Source organism: Melanotaenia boesemani, unplaced genomic scaffold (assembly GCF_017639745.1).
Source record: "Melanotaenia boesemani isolate fMelBoe1 unplaced genomic scaffold, fMelBoe1.pri scaffold_156_ctg1, whole genome shotgun sequence".
NCBI classification, from domain to species: Eukaryota; Metazoa; Chordata; class Actinopteri; order Atheriniformes; family Melanotaeniidae; genus Melanotaenia; species Melanotaenia boesemani.
The window spans coordinates 10,079-26,706 of NW_024580606.1; the positions used below are offsets into that span (position 1 = coordinate 10,079).

At 45.0% G+C, this 16,628-nt stretch overlaps 1 long non-coding RNA gene across 1 annotated transcript; it reads left to right on the top strand.

The window, feature by feature from the left end:
* Window positions 1-10,759: 10,759 nt before the first annotated feature.
* LOC121636157 lies at window positions 10,760-16,336 on the top strand. The gene is made up of 3 exons (XR_006009657.1): window positions 10,760-10,828; window positions 11,022-11,024; window positions 16,321-16,336. It is a non-coding gene; the product is annotated as an uncharacterized LOC121636157 (long non-coding RNA).
* The last annotated feature ends 292 nt before the right edge of the window (window positions 16,337-16,628 follow it).

Consider the following 16,628-nt stretch of genomic DNA (forward strand, 5'->3'; position numbering starts at 1 on the left):
TAATCTAAAATCTCTGGAATTATATTGCTATGACAACCTGTTTCTGACAGTAACCTTAGCAACAGTCTAGGGGTAAGGCTGACCTTGCTTTCTGGAACAGAATGTTTCCCCCAACTTAGTGTTAACATACCTGGAGTTTCAACATAACCCGCTTTCTGGAATAGGCCATAGGCCTGTTCCCAAACATCGAGAGAAAGAAAACCATCTGCATTTATGCATTATATATTTTAGTGATGACCTCCTATTTAACAGTCATAGTTGATCCACTTTGGGAAAAGTTGACCTGGAGAACTAGGATACTGGCTTTTTTCAATCAGCAAAACAATCAGAGGAAAATATCAGCAATGCAGTTTGTAATCTATCACCTGGAGAGCTTTCAGACAAGAATGTGCCCTGATGAAGTGCTAAACTGACAGTTACTAAGCTGTGCATCTTGGAGAATCATAGCTTGTAAAGGAAGGTTATCAGGCCAATTTGGGATGCTAGTAAAGTCACACACAAAAAAGATAATTGGACAATTTCTGACATAATGAAATGAAAAGATTTAATGTATTACCACTTTTAATTACATGAGCAGTGAGGGTTAATAGATCAAGACTAACAGTCAGGTGAAGTATTTTCCCATCAGGAAAAAGCATTGCCAAGATGTCAGCAATTAAGGCTAATGGCTGAAGACTCACAGGCAAAGTCTGATTTCTGAAGGCTAGCAGGCAAGGTCAGTTGTTGGAAGTTCACAGGGTAGGCAGATGACAGGAAGCTAGCAGGCAAGGTTGATGGCCGGAGGCTAGAAGTTCAGGCTCCCAAAATGCCTTAATTTAAAAAATTACATGGGGACAATACAGTACAATTAGTCTTGCAGATCCCCTGTACTCTTTGGCAACGGGACCACAATTTAGGAAACTCTGCTCAAGAGTAATGAGTTGCAGAGATGAGTGGTGTCTGCATTGCTGACTTTCTGCCTCAGATAGTCTTCGCAAGCACAACGCCATGCATTGGTAAACTTGCAACTTGAGTGAAGGATATTCAAAAAATAAATAAATAAGGATGGAAAGAGAGAATTTCGTAAAATATAAATTAAGAGATTTTAAGCTAGAGTACAATGAAGAGTCATGCCATCCATATCCACCACTGTAGGACTTTCTATTGCTAGTCACAGCAGGATGGTGAGAAAGACTTGAAAAACAAACTCACTGTTTGACTGGTTGGAATTATTTGTGTGAAAATTGATGCTAATCTAAAGCTTGGTAAACATAAATACAGTAGTTAAATTCTGCTTTTTACATTTCAGGCACCTGTCTAAAGTAATACCTGGTCTATCCAAGCATAATCTTGAAACTGTTGTTCATGTTTTTATAACATCTTGTTTGGATTACTGCAGCTTACTTTTGGTAGGAGTCCAGGAGTTTCCAGGCCTCCATACTAAGACCTCAAATGGTTCAAAATGCAACAGTTTTTTATGAGGTACAAAGAAGAGAGATTGTATCGCTTCAGTTCTAGCCTCATTTCACTGGCTTCCTGTTCATTAGAAAACTGATTTTTTATTTTTTTTATTTGTTTTTGAATATTTTATTGCTCACGCTCCTTTGTGTTTTTCCAACTTATTGCAGCCATTTAGATTAGATTAGATTAGAATAGATTCAACTTTATTGTCATCACACATGTACAGGTACATGGCAACAAAATGTAGTTTAACATCTAACGAGAAGTGCAAAAGCAGCAAGTGCAGATATAATAAATTAAATATGTGCATGGTATGTTATGCAAACATTTACAGTGATTTACAGATGCAGCAAAAGCAGCAAGTGCAGATATAAGAAATATGTACATGGTATGTTATGGGAATATCTTAGTGATTTATAGGGACTATGAACATATTATCCAGATCATATGGGCTTTAAATATAGTCAACTATAAACAAAATATTAACATAATTTACAGGATGAAATATGCAGATGATAAATTATGCTATACAAAGCTACAGGTGGAATGACATGAAATATTGCAATAGTATAGGCAGTAGCTACCTAAGATTGCTAAAACCTGTGATATTCATGAGTGCAGGATAATCAAGTGGTACAGTGGTGGCGGAGTACAGTTTATGGTCCAAGGAGGAGTGGGGGGTGGGCAGTGAAGTTGTGTGTTGGGGTCAGCAAGAGTTCAGTAAGGACACAGTTCTGGGGAAGATGCTATTCCTCAGTCTGCAGGTCCTTGTCTGGAAACTCCTGAAGCGCTTGCCCGAGGGCAGTAGGGAAAACAGTCTATGGGCAGGGTGGGAAGAGTCCTTAAGAATACTGGGGGCTCGTTTCAGACAGCGTTTCTTCTGCACATACTCGATGGCTGGAAGTGGAGTTCCTACAATGCGTTGGGCAGTTTTCACCACCCGCTGCAGTGTCTTGCGCTCTGCGATTGAGCAGCTTCCATACCAGACTGTGACACAGTTTGTTAAGATGCCTTCGATCACACAGTGGTAAAAGTTCACCAGGACGTCTGAAAATAGGCGCTGGTGAGCTTTTATTAACCAGACTGGAGGTGTTGGTGGTCCAGGTGTTACAGTCTGTCCTGCCACTCCTCCAGCACTCCCCTGTCCTGCCACTCCTCCATTCACTCCTCACTTCCCTCATCCTCCACACCTGTTCCTCATCCGCTCATCAGTAATCTAGTCAACCTGCCACACCTGTCTTCCTTTGTTCCCCAGTCCTTTATATACACCAGCACCACAGTCATTCCCTGTCGGACCTTAATCTACACACAGCAGACTCATCCCTACTCCATTCCATGGTTCCTGGCCCTCTGATCTACTCCTTCCGTTCTGTCATAGTAAGACCTCTTCAAGTATATCCAGTTTGTTAAATAAAGGATGTTTAACCTGTCCTTGTCTCCGAGGAGTCCTGTGTAACACCAGGACAGGTCCTCTGAGATATAGGTCCCCAGGAACTTGAAGCTGGAGATACGCTCTATGGCCTTCCCGTTGATCCAGATGGGGTCGTGTGTGCCACTTTTTTCCTTCCTGAAGTCTACAATGAGCTCCTTGGTCTTGCTGGTGTTGAGGAGCAGGTTATTTGCAGTGCACCACCTGGTCAGGTGCTGCACCTCTTCTCTGTAGGCGGTCTCATCGTTGTTCCTGATGAGACCAATCACTGTGGTGTCATACGCAAACTTTTTTTTTTTTTAAACTTTATTTTTTCATAAGGTTTTTTTTAACAGTTATGAACATAACAGAAAGAAAAACAGAGTCACAGGCATATTCACAGAGTTTCACATAGAGTCAGAATCAACATATTGTTTACTATCCACAGATTTTATAAAACAGTCCCACTTTCTCCAGTAATCTGTCCCTTTGTGTTGTTGTAGACGTATTGTAAATGTCATCATCTCCATGAGGTGAATGTGCTTAATAGTACTTATTAGCAATGCCATTGAGGGAGGTGCTTGTTTGAGCCAGCATTTGGTAATGGCTTTTTTACAAGCAGCAACTATTACCCTAAAAAGGTATACATCTTGATTACCTACCCTTTCTGGGGTAATACCAAGAAACAATGTGGAAAAAGACAGGTCGATTAGAATACCCAACACTGAAGACATTAGTTTTATCACATTTTTCCAAAATACAATAATACCTGGACACGACCAAAATATATGGACATGATCAGCTTGGGATGATCCACAATCCCTCCAACAAGGACACCCAATGGAAGACAGCTTCGATTTTCTAACAGGTGTTATAAAATAACGGACCAGACTCTTCCAGCAAAAATCTCTCCAAGTGAGCGAGTTAGTTGTAGCGCTCTGAGATTTCCAACCATCTATCCAAACCTCCTCAGGTATCTCCACCCCTAAATCTTTTTCCCACTGATGTTTTACATGATTATGTGTATCATTATTCATGGAACTGAGGGCTAAGTAGAGCTTACCAATAATGTTTTTGTTACTCAATCCTTTGTATGCATCTATAAATATTTGAATCAATTTGGGAGGGTTTTCCATCTCAGGACATTGTACTTCTTTCATAAAATAGTGACGGAGCTGCAGATACCTGAAGAAGTCCTGCCTGGCGAGGCCAAACTTTTTAGAGAGATTCTGAAAGCTATCCATTTGTCCTTTTGAAAGTATTCCACACATAACTGTTATACCAAGGTGGGTCCATTGTCTAAATCTGTGATCATGAATGGCTGGTTGGAAGTGCGGATCACACAAAGGCCAGCTTAAAATCTTAACCTGCCTATTAAGTTGATATGTCTTTACCACTTGCAACCATGTTTTGATAGACAAATTCACACAGAAATTCTCTAATTGTGTGACTGCTCTGGCACTATCCACACAGCCGAGAACAGACTGTATTGGGGATTCAGTCAGAGAATGCTCCAATCCCTTCCATTTGGCCTCAAAGGGTTCGGTACACCAAAGTATAAGCCACCTCAACTGCGCTGCAATATAGTAGTGTCTAAAACAAGGTAACGCCATGCCTCCCCTGTCTCTTGGCAACTGTAAGATGGAGTATTTTATCCGTGGTCTTTTTGTTTTCCATACAAATCTAGATACATGTTTGTCCCAATCTCTAAATTGTTTTAATGGAATCTCTACTGGTAGAGCAGTAAACAAATACAATAGTTTAGGAAGAATTGTCATTTTTATTGACCTTATTCTGTCTCCAATATCTAAGGGAAGCAAGGCCCACCTTTCCAAATCTTTGTATATTTTCTTACTGATGTCTTCATAGTTTATAGTGAAAAGAGAGGACAGGTCCTTTGGTAGAGATACTCCTAGATATCGAATATGCAACATATTCCAGTTGAATTTATACTTTTCAGTTAACTCTGAGGTGGGAGAAAAATTAAATATAAGAGCCTGTGTTTTCTGCACATTAAGCGAGTACCCTGAGAGAGACCCGTAGGCTTCTAGAGCGTCCATCAGCAAGGGCACTCCGGAGCCGGGATTTTGTAATGTCAATAGCACGTCATCGGCATACAAGCAGATTTTATATTCTATACCCCTTATGATTATGCCCTCTAGACCTCGTTCCTGTCTAATCATTTGGGCTAAAGGTTCAATAAACAGGTTGAAGAGACTTGGGCTGAGCGGGCAACCCTGACGACAACCCCTTTGAAGTGTAATTGGGTTTGATAGGCTGCCATTTATTTTGATCATTGCAGTTGGGGACAAGTATAGAGCCTTTATACACTGGATAAAACCTGGGGGAAAACCAAAACGACCCATTGCTTGATAGAGGAAGTGCCAGCTCACCGAGTCGAAGGCCTTCTCAGCATCTAAGCTGAGAAGGATTGCACTGCAATTTGTCTTTGATATATGATCTATAATATGAATGGTGCGACGTATATTGTCATGTGTTTGCCTGTCTCTGATAAAACCTGTTTGGTCTTCATCTATGAGAAATGACATGGCTTCTTCCATTCTTTTAGCTAGAATTGAGGCAAACAACTTGTAATCCATGTTTAAAACACTAATGGGTCGATATGACTTACAGTCTAATTTATCCTTTCCCTCTTTATGAATAACGGAAATAAAGGCCTCCCTCCAAGAAGGAGGGGGCGCACCACCCTTCATGATATGATTAAAACAGTCCTTAAGCATGGGCAACAGTGGCTCTCTCATTACTTTGTACCACTCTGCCGAATATCCATCTGTGCCCGGAGATTTACCTGTCTTGAGTGCTGAGATTGCTTTAATAATTTCCATGTCTGAAATGTCGGATGTAAGAGTATTATTGTGATCTTTGCCTAAAGAGGGGAGGTCTAGCGAGTTCAAAAAATTTTCAAGTTTTGTCTCATTCTGTTCGCCTGATTGAGTGTACAATGCTGCGTAATAGCTTTCAAATGAATTTTGGATTCCTTCTAATTTGGTTGTTACTTTGTTTGTAGTTGGATCTCTAATTTTAAAAACTGATCGCTCCACTTGTTGCTTTCGGAGTCTCCAAGCCAATAACTTGGCAGCTTTTGGCCCAGCCTCGTAGTACCCCTGCTTCATGAATCGTATTTTTCTCTCTATATCCTCACTATAGATTTTGTCTAATTCTTGTTTAATAGGTTTCATTAGTGATAAAAGAGAGGAATCTCCATTAGCACTATGCAACCTTTCAAGAGCTCTTAGTCTAGATTCTAAGTCAAGTAATTTTTTAGCTCTCTCTTTTTTCAAAAATGCAGATTTAGCTATTAGTTTCCCTCTAAGGTAAGCCTTAGATGTATCCCATAAAATGGATGGACTAACCTCCCCATTGTCATTATTAAATAAGAAATTCTTATATTCTTCCTCCATTTCTGCTTTAAATGTCTCATTATTTAACATTCCCATGTTTAATCTCCAAACTGTTTTTTTTACTACTCCATCTAAGTGTAGACTCAGCAGTAAACTAGCATGGTCTGAGAGATCCCTTTGACCTATTTTACAATATTTCACTCTATGCCTGTCAGAACTAAACATCAAAAAATAATCAATTCTTGAGTAAAGGTTATGGCGGGCAGAATAGAAAGTATAGTCTTTCTCACATCCGTGTAAGTCACGCCAAACATCTATTAATCCCAAATGTTTTATCATATTGCTGATCCGGATTTCAACTGAAGTCATTTTCCTTTTTACACTAGTCGCGTCCAATTTAGGGTTCAGCAACACATTCAAGTCCCCTGAACATATCAATATGCCTCTCGTTTCAAGAGCTATTATATCAAATATTTTTTTGAAAAAAACAGTTGGGCTTCCCGGAGGGGCATATATGTTAAATAATGTAACTTCTTTGTCCTCAATTTTACCCTTAACGAGAATATACCTTCCCTCTTTATCCCTAATTTCAGAAATAAGCTCGAAGTTAACATTATTTGAAATTAATATAGCAACTCCCCTTTTATTCCCTGATTTGTGTGAAGAAAAGAATGTACTACTAAACCCCATTTTCTTGAGCTTCTCGTGCTCAGCATGTGACAGGTGGGTTTCCTGCCAGAAGGCGATATTAATCTTTTCCCTCTTCAATTTTGCAATCATTTTGCTCCTTTTAATAGGACTGTTTAAACCATTTACGTTTAATGACTGAAATTTATAATACTGATATGACATAGTCTTAACTCTAACAACTTGTTAGTGCCCGGTGAGTATAACCCTGTGACCTCTGACAATGGAAAGGAACATGTAACAAAAAAACAGTGACCATAACAATGAGAACTATAACTGAAAAGCTTGGTGTAAAACAAGACTTCCATTTGGAGGAATAATTATCTCCTCTAAGAGTAATGAGGGGGTACGGCCACAAGGTGGGGCCCCTCCCTAACTGTAAAGTACAGGGAAAAAAGAGAGCAACAGGCAACTAAAGTCACCCCTGAGAAAGGTGGTGTATCAGTAACATGATAACACAGCCAGTGTTTTAAGCTTAATGTCACGGGACATGTGAACAAAAACAAACAAAAACTAAAAATATCGATATGGTAATTCCCTCGTTTCATATGTTATCTAACCAAATATTCAGTAAAGGATACCTAATTCAAAAAATAAAACGTAATGTCCAGCTACCTTCTCAGTATAAAGTCATGCCAGAATCATACCAGTTCAGGATTGCTCAAACCGTCAGTCTCCAAGCCCGGTGTCCTCCCGTTCCACTCTCTGGAATTCACGCAGCCTCGCCCGGATGGTGTCTTGGTAATCCGGTCCAGCCCACGGTGTCTCCATTATGTGCCATGGCATCAGCTGGGATAAAGACACAGCAGTATGGCTCCTGGGTTTTTTCGCACGTATTGGCCCGATTGAGTAACCTCGTTTCTTCAGGTCCTCGGCTGCTTCCCTTGCATCACTGTAGGTCACAGTACCGGAGTCAAAATGTATGCGCATCTTTGTCAAAGGCGTTTGGAAGCGAATCCGGTTTTCTTTGAGGACCTTCTTGATTGGAATATACTCCTTCCTCTTCTGCTGCACATCTGCTGCATAGTCATGATCAAAATACACTCTCTTGTTTTGAATGTGCATCTGCTTTTTCCATGCCGCTTGGAGGACTTTCTCTTTAGTTGTGAACCGTAGGAAACGAATCACAATTGAGCGCGGTGACACTCCGGGCGGTGGGGCAGGTCCTAGGGCTCGATGGGCCCTCTCAATTCCGAGTTCTGCTCCCGCTTGACAATCCAGTGATTCCCCCAGCTCGGTCATAATAAAGTTTTCGACAAAGGCGATTACTGAAGTGCCCTCTGCGCCCTCCATGACACCATATATCCGCACGTTGTTACGCCGGGAGCGACCCTCCAGCTCTGATAACTTATTGCGTAGCTTTTGCTGACTATTGAGAAGTTCAATTAAAGTGTCTTTTACGGCTACATCCCACTTTTCTGACCCAGAGACGTTTTTTTCAACCTCTTCCAAGCGCCGGGTGGCTTCTTCAACCTGGCTTGTGACGTCTTGCAATTTCTGGTTAATGTCAGCGGTTAAATTGTCTAGTTGGGCTTTCATGTCCATCTTAAAGGAAGCTCGAAAGTCGCTCAGCTCCTTTTTCATTTCGGTTTTCAGGTCGTCCATCTCTTTAGTCATGATTTCGCTCATTACCTTGCGTATAGAGCTGATAGTAGCTACTTCGCTCACTTCTTCAACGTCAGCGCTGGTTTCTGAGTTGGTTAAGCTAGCGGAGTTAGCCCCACAGCTAGCAGCTGCACCTTTTTCAGTTTTCTTCTCCGAGGGTCCTTTTGGCCCGGACTTTACCCTCTTTTGTTTATCCCAGTTCATTATTTATGTGTTTCCGATAGGAATTAACAAAGAGAGACCTCGAGTTTAGGGGATAATATAGGCTTATATCAGAGCATTCTTTTATGCGTCCATCTGGTAATTCGCGCCACCGGAAGTCAGTCATACGCAAACTTGATGATGGAGTTGGATCCATGCACAGGTCTGCAGTCGTAGGTGACGAGAGAGAAGAGGAATGGGCTCAGCACACAGCCCTGTGGCACCCCAATGTTGAGTGTGATGGTGGTGGAGCAGGTGTGGCCTGACCTAACGTGCTGTGGTCTGTTGGTCAGGAAGTCCATAATCCAATTGCAAATTGATCCAGCTCAGCGCTGTGTAGACATCAGTGGAGGACAGTGTAAGGGGCTGGTGGTCTGCTGACAGTGTGGTCTTGGCAGCAGTGTCTTTGTTTTTGTTGTCCCTCCTGAAGCAAGCATAAAAGTCATTAAGCTTGTTCAGGAAGTAGGTGTCTATGGCTGTGGGGGTGGGGTTGCTGGGTTTGTAGTCTGTGATGAATACCTTGCCACATACGTCTGGGGTCAGAGTTAGAAAAGTGACCCTCTTGAGTTAGTAGCAGTACTTGGCCTTTTTGATGCCCCTTCTCAGGTTTGCCCTGGCTGTGCTGTAGGCCTGTGCATCACCTGATCTGAAGGCAGTGTTACAGGCCTTCAGCAGGAGCTGCACCTCCTTGTTCGTCCATGGCTTCTGATTAGGGTACGTGGTGATCTGCTTCTTTGTCGTGATACTGTCAATTGTGGTGGTGATATAATCCAGAACAGAGGAAGTATAAGTGTCAATGTCCGTGTGTGAGTCGCCGGTGACCTGGGGAGCAAACATACTCCAGTATGTTGAAACCTGTCCTGGAGTGCAGAGTCTGTCCCCGCTGGCCACACTTTGATGATCCTCACTGATGGCCTGACACGTTTGATGAGAGGTGAATATTTGGGAGTGAGGAACAAAGAAAGGTGGTCTGATTGGCCTAGGTGGGGGAGGGGGGTCGCAGTGTAGGCACCCGCCACATTAGAATAAACATGGTCCAAAGTTTTGTTTACTCTGGTGTTCCATCTGGCGGAGTCCCTTGTCAGAAAGAGTTTCAACTCCCATCTCCGGCAGAGCTTCAACCATTGTCCTGGGTGAGGCAGGGGACATTGAGTCCGAGTGGGCTGTGTTCCATGCCTCTATTGTTGAGGCTGCCAGCCACAGCTGTGGCCACAAGGTTGTCTGTGCCTGTCGTGGCAGTAACCCCCAAACTTGTTGGTAGCCACCAGCTGTAAGGGATGCCGTCAAGTCCTATTGGGCCTTTTTGGCCTGTGGGACTCCAGAGGCAGCTGATGGGTATCGGCGGGCTAAGCGGAGCGCAGCTTCGGCAGTCGCTAAGGCAAAAACATGGGAGGAGTTTGGAGAGGCCATGGAGAATGACTTCCGGATGGCTTCGAGGAGATTCTGGTCCACCATCCGGCTGCTCAGGAGGGCAAAGCCGTGCTCCATCAACACTGTGTACAGTGGGGATGGGGGGCTGCTGACCTCGACTCGGGATGTTGTGAGGTGGTGGAGGGAATACTTCAAAGACCTTCTCAATCCCACCAACGTGTCTTCCAATGAGGAAGCAGGTACCCCACAGTGAAACACTCATTTCTGTTCGTGCCACTGGTACTATTATTGGGTCCCTGTTATAAGTATATGTTTGGGTGAAATCCCCAAACAATGTGCTCAGGCTTAGTTTTAAAAAAATGGTGGCTTTTCAACTGGTTTCAACAGTTCTGTTTCAACTCAGCTGTTCTGCAGATTTGTCATTTGTGAAACTTTGCTCTTCCTCACTTTCAGTGATGACACCCATGCTGTCTACTTTGCATACTCCCAACCAGGGACCCTTGGACAGAAGAACATATGGGTTTGCCTGAACTCAAATTTGACAAGAACATTTTTGAGTTGGAAAGTGACACAGGTGACAACCCCCCCATCCTCCACGGTTCCAATGACCTCTGATTATCCAGGGGAATTTGGCTATAAACTCAGTTTTCAGAAGTCTGGTACAGCCAAGTCAGTGACAAAGTATGATCAGTCCCTCTCGGTTTGATTCAAGACCACTGTTTATAGACTACCACATGTTGAGGCATTTTTTGTTGTTCTAGAGTTGTTATATGTTCCATGTTTGTTGTTAAATATATTATGGGAAGTTAGTTTTGTATAAGAGGTTTATGTTTTTATAATCACTGTTTATAGACTATCACATGTTGAGGCATTTTAGTTGTTCTAGAGTTGTTATATGTTCCATGTTTGTTGCTATATATTATGGGAAGTTAGTTTTGTATAAGAAGTTTGTTTTTATATTCATGGATTCTTTTTGTACTAATTTTGTACTTAATTTTTATTTTACTGTTTTTCAAAACGACACAACTCCCACATACTTTGAGCTATCGCGCTGAAATTTAAATGAGGGGTTCCTGGGGGCCTCGGGAACATGCGCTGTGAAGATGGTGATGATTGGACAAAGTTTAAGTTTTCAAACTCATAACACTTTGAGGTCATTTTTAGGTGATTTTTTTCACCTTGTCTGATTCACTCCAAACTTCACATGCAGGTAGTACATGCCACCAGGACACTGTGGTTTAAGTTTCACTCCCCTAGACCCCAGAAAGGGGTAGTTATGGACGTGGAAAGTGGGCACATGGCGGCCATCTACATGTGTGTAGAAGGCTGGCGTTTTGCACACAGATGAGTTAGCTTCACCCTCCCACTGCACACTTGTAGGGCATGTCCTTAGTGATAAGTTTGGGGTCTCTAGCCCCTTCCCAGGCCGAGATATTAAGATGTGTGTTTCTTCCTATACTTTAACATTGAGGCCTATGGAGGCCTGCTTTATGCAATGAAAAACGGGGGGGCTTTCCGCGCATGAATGATTTGGCGTTGCCCTCCTACCGCACACTTGTAGGGCAGGTCCTTAGTGATTAATGACCAGAGTTTGGGGTCTCTAGCCCATTCCCAGGCAGAGATATTCAGGTGTGTGTTTTTTTCCCCATTCATTAACATGGAGGCCTATGGAGGCCTGTTTTCTAAAGTGAGAAACGGGGTGGCTTTTCGCACACGAATGATTTATCTCCACCGTTCAACTTCACCCTCGTAGGGCATGAACTCAGGTTGTATCGACCCGATTTTGGGGTGTCTAGCCAGTTCCCAGGCCGTGTACGGCCCCGAAAGGTGAGGTTGACCTCCATGGCCCATACTTTAACATGGAGGCCGGGTTTGCAAGTATAAAACGGGGTGGCTTTTTGCACACGAAAAATTTATCACCGCCGTTCCACTTTACCCTCGTAGGGCTTGACCTCAGTTAATACTGATGTGATTTTAGGGTCTCTGGCCCGTTCGGGGGCCGCGTAGGACCCCGACACAGGGACGACTGTAGTCGTCTATGGGGTTATAATGGGGTGGTTTTGGGGGTCCTGCGCAGCCCCCGAGGGTCCGAGAGGCCCCAGATTCAGCGTGGGCATACCCGGGGACGCTGTCGGGGACTCGGGACATGAGAGGGACCATAATTTGCAAGTTTTTGGATTGGGGTGCCCCTAATGCCCCAAATCATTTTTTGGCTCCAAAGGGCCTCCCGTGGTAGCAGGAGGCCGTGTCAAGCGATCTAAGGTGTTTCCAGACGTCTGGCACCAAGGGGCCCCGAAAAACACAGGTTCAAAGCTTTGTATCCCTTAATACAGCCCAATGCAAATATATTGCTTGTGTACGCCTAGTCTTTTTTCAAAAGGACTTTCTGGGGGGGCTGGCGTTTGGTAGGCAGCATCGGGGGGTGGGGTGGGTTGTTGGTCCTCTGAACAGGAATCAGACGTCAAACGGGACCCCGGACCACTTTTGGGCAAAAGTTGCTCGGATCGAGCTGCCGTCGCTAGGGGGCGCTCTCTAAGTTGAAGGCGTAAAGAGGAGACCCCAAATACCAATATTGAACTTAGTCACGGTTCGTGTACACAAAATCCAGTTCGTGGACACTTTGGAACCCCCCCCCCCCCTGCACCTCCCTGGGACCCCTTCCTTCAAAAGCCGGGGGTCTGGGGTCAAAATGACGGTTCATGGACATATGTTCCAGTTGGGGGTCACAAAAGCATTGTACGTGGACACTTATTCCAGTTCAAGGACGCCCTGGACCCCCCCATCAAAGGTCAGGGGTCTCGGGGGTCGTCAGTTATTGACCGTGGACACATTTTCCAGTCCACGGACAAGAATCATTGCACATGGACACATATTCCAGTTCGTGAAACGGTGGAGCTTGGTCGCCATCTAGTGTTCGGACTGTTTTTCCAGGACATGTCCTGAAAGTCGACTTCGTGTACATGACAAATCGATTTGTCACCGTTTGGTGTACGAAAGTGTCCACGACTTGGAAAAGTCCATTCATTTTATTAGGGAAACGGCCGAAAACGGCCAAAATTCCCTTACTGCTGGTGGCTCCCATTCAGACGCAATGTTCCCCGCCTCACCCGGGACATGGTTGAAGCTCTGCCGGAGATGGGAGTTGCAACTCTTTCTGACAGGGGGCTCTGCCAAACGTTCCCAGCAGATCGTCACAACACGCTTGGGTCTGCCAGGCCTGTCCGGCATCCTCTCCCACCATCTGAGCCAAGTCACCACCAGGTGGTGATCAGTTGACAGCTCCGCCCCTCTCTTCACCTGAGTGTCCAGAACATGCGACCGCAAGTCCCACGACATGACCACGAAGTCGATCATCGAACTGCGGCCTAGAGTGTCCTGGTGCCAAGTGCACATGTGGGCACTCTTATGTCTGAAAAAGGTGTTTGTTATGGATAGTCCATGACAAGCACAGAAGTCCAACAACAAAATACTAATTGGATTTAGATTAGGGGGGTCGTACCTCCCAATCGTGCCCCTCCAGGGCTCGCTGTCATTGCCCACCTGAGCATTGAAGTCCCCCAGCAGAACGAGGGAGTCCTTGGAAGGAGTGCTCTCCAACACCCCCTCCAAGGACTCCAAAAAGCGTGGGTACGCTGAACTGCTATTTGGTGCATAAGCACAAACAACAGTCAGGACCCATCCTCCCACCCGAAGGCGGAGGGAGGCTACCCTTTTCATTCAACAGGATAAACCCCAACGTACATCAACATGCCACTGTTTTCAAAGTGACAAAGCACCTGCTATATAGAAACTGAAATGGTATAGGAAGGCCATGAGACCACCCTTCATTGTCAAGTTTTCAAATAACTCTGATGAGACTGGCCATGACCCCAATGGGAATGAGTCACCATAGAAGCAGAAAAAGGTCCAACTGCCACAATACCAAAGATGTGATTGTCAATTGCTGAAAAACTGGCACTAATCCTCTTCTGTCTACAACAAAAGTGCAGTTGTGTAGATGGCACTCTGGTTGAAATACTTTTGGACCTGTAATACTCCTAACATCATCAATAAGGTTCATTGACACCTGTTTCTCCAACAGAAATAGGAACATGCATAGGTCTGCAGCATCCCCACGTGCACCTATCCTATACCCTCATGGACCCTAAGGTCCTCTGGCACTAGTCTTTAATTGTTCCTAAGGTCAGGCCCAGGCAAAAAGTTCAGGCAACAGAGTTAAGGAGGGCAGCCTGGAGGCTGTGCAGACAGCAGGCCTGGTTCCGGAGTATGGTCTGGAGGCCGAGACGACAGCAGACTTGGCTATAGAGGACAGCCAGGAGGCTGTGAAGACAGGTTGTGGATCTCTGGAGGGTGGCCGGGAGGCCGCAATGGCAGGAGCTGGATGTCTGTGGGGCTCAACAGCATCCACTCAAAGACAGGTTGTGGTGCAAAAGGCAGAGGAGGTGCGACATCCTCGTAGGCAAGAACTCCATGGGACGGAGGAGGAGCAACCCCCCTCGGAGACACAGACAACAGCAGACGAAGGAGGAGCGACCTCCTCAGGCGCCAGAACCAGAGGCAGAGGAGGAGCAATCTCCTTGGGCGCTGGAACAACAGGAGGTAGAGGAGAAGCTACGTCCTCTGCAGCAGAAACCACAGGAGGTGGAGGAGATGCAACCTCCTCGGATACTATAGGCAGAGGCAGTGTGACCTCCTCAGAGACGTGACCCAATGGAGGAGTGTTCCGAACTGGGATCCCTTCAGAGACAGGGACCACAGGAGAAGCACCTCAACTCAAGACCCCTTCAGGAACAGGAACCAGAAGCAGAGGAGGGGCGTCTTGACCCGAGACCTTCAAGACAGGAGCTAGAGGAGCATTCCGACCAGGGACCCCCACAGGAACAAGAGGAGAGACGTCTCGACCAAGATCCCCTCAGGAACAGGAACCAGAAGCAGAGGAGGAACGTCCCATTCTGGGACTCCCTTGTGAGACAGCGTGAACCTGGGCACTAGCGTCAGACACTGAAGAGCTGGAGAAGACCTGTATGCAGGCATTGGACGCTACGGAGCTGGGCAAGACCTGGGCGCCGGCGTGGATCGTCGCAGCACTGGAGCAGGCCTGGGAGCTGGTGTTGGAGGTTGCCGCGCTGGAGGAGACTAGGGAAAACTAGCCTTGGATGCTGCAGAGATGGGAGCGACACAGGTGTTGAGGACCATGGGGCTGAAAGTGGTGCCAGCCACATTGACCAGGGATCTGGAGGCAGCACCGACGATGTGAACCTTGGAGCAGCACCGGAGATGTGGAGCTGGTGGTGACACTGGAGATGTGGACCGTGGAGCTCATGGCGACACAGGAGATGTGACACTTGAAGCTGGTGGTGACACCAGAGACGTCAGGCATGGAGCTGGCCATTGCTTTCTGCCGTACTTCTTTCTAGAGTGCCTCTGCTTGCTTGGAGTGACTGGAGAGCCAGGCAGTATGTGACTTAGTTGAGGGTTTGTGGACTGGTTGCTGGAGGTCTGGACGCTGACATAAGGAACATGGATGGACTTGGAACTGGTTGACTGGCTCATGTCATGCAACACATCAAGACCATGCTGTACCCCTGCCAGTCAGTCAGCTGCATCCGGAAAACTGAGGTACCAGGGTTTGGCATTCAGCAAGTCAATGACCCTTTTGGCTGCTGCCAATTGTTCCTGGAAGGAGCTAGGTCCACTCATGTAGTCATCATATGTCTTTGTGGCCTGGTGCATCTCCTCAAAAGCCCTGTCATACCTGCAGTGGTCCGTGAGGTCCTTGGTGTGCCAGACCATTCTGTCTGTTGGGTCCATGTCTGGCTAGATCCTTCTGTTATGTGCAGCAGAGGTGAGGACCCAAATGCAGGCATATGAGGCAGAAGCCAGAACAGTGCATATAAAAAGGTTTAATTCCAGATGAGCCAGGAACAGAAACCAATACAAAACACGTAAGTGAAAGTTACAGAAACAGGAAACTTAACTAAACATGAAAAACCCCAAAACATAAACCATAATCATGACTAAACTAAACATGACAAAAACCAAAAACATAGACAATTGACCATGACAGTTTTACCAGAAGGGCTAACTAATGGAAGATAAGATAGTCTTAATTAGGACCGGGGGTGGGCATAGACCATTATGTATCACACACATTCAGCCATCTGTCCACGTCTGATATGAGAAAAACAGTATGTGTGTCAGGGGCGTCTCCAGCTTTTGAGGACACCCTAGGCTTAGCCCGGGGAGCTTTTATATATATATGTATATATATATGTATATTCAGGAGTATTACATTTGAATATAAAATTTCTTTAAGTTGATCACACACAAGAGATTCAATAATTTTTGACAAAATGCACAAATTTGATATTGACCTGTAGTTCGTTAAAACTGGCCTTCTTTTAAAAGAGGAAAAGAGGAACAACAAAAGCTGACTTCCATTCTGATGGAATTTCTTTACTTTCAATCAAAAGATTAAAAAGTATTGTAAGAGGCTGTGCAACAAAATTAGCAGCCTTTTTCAAATAATAAGGCTCTATGAAATCTGGTCCAGG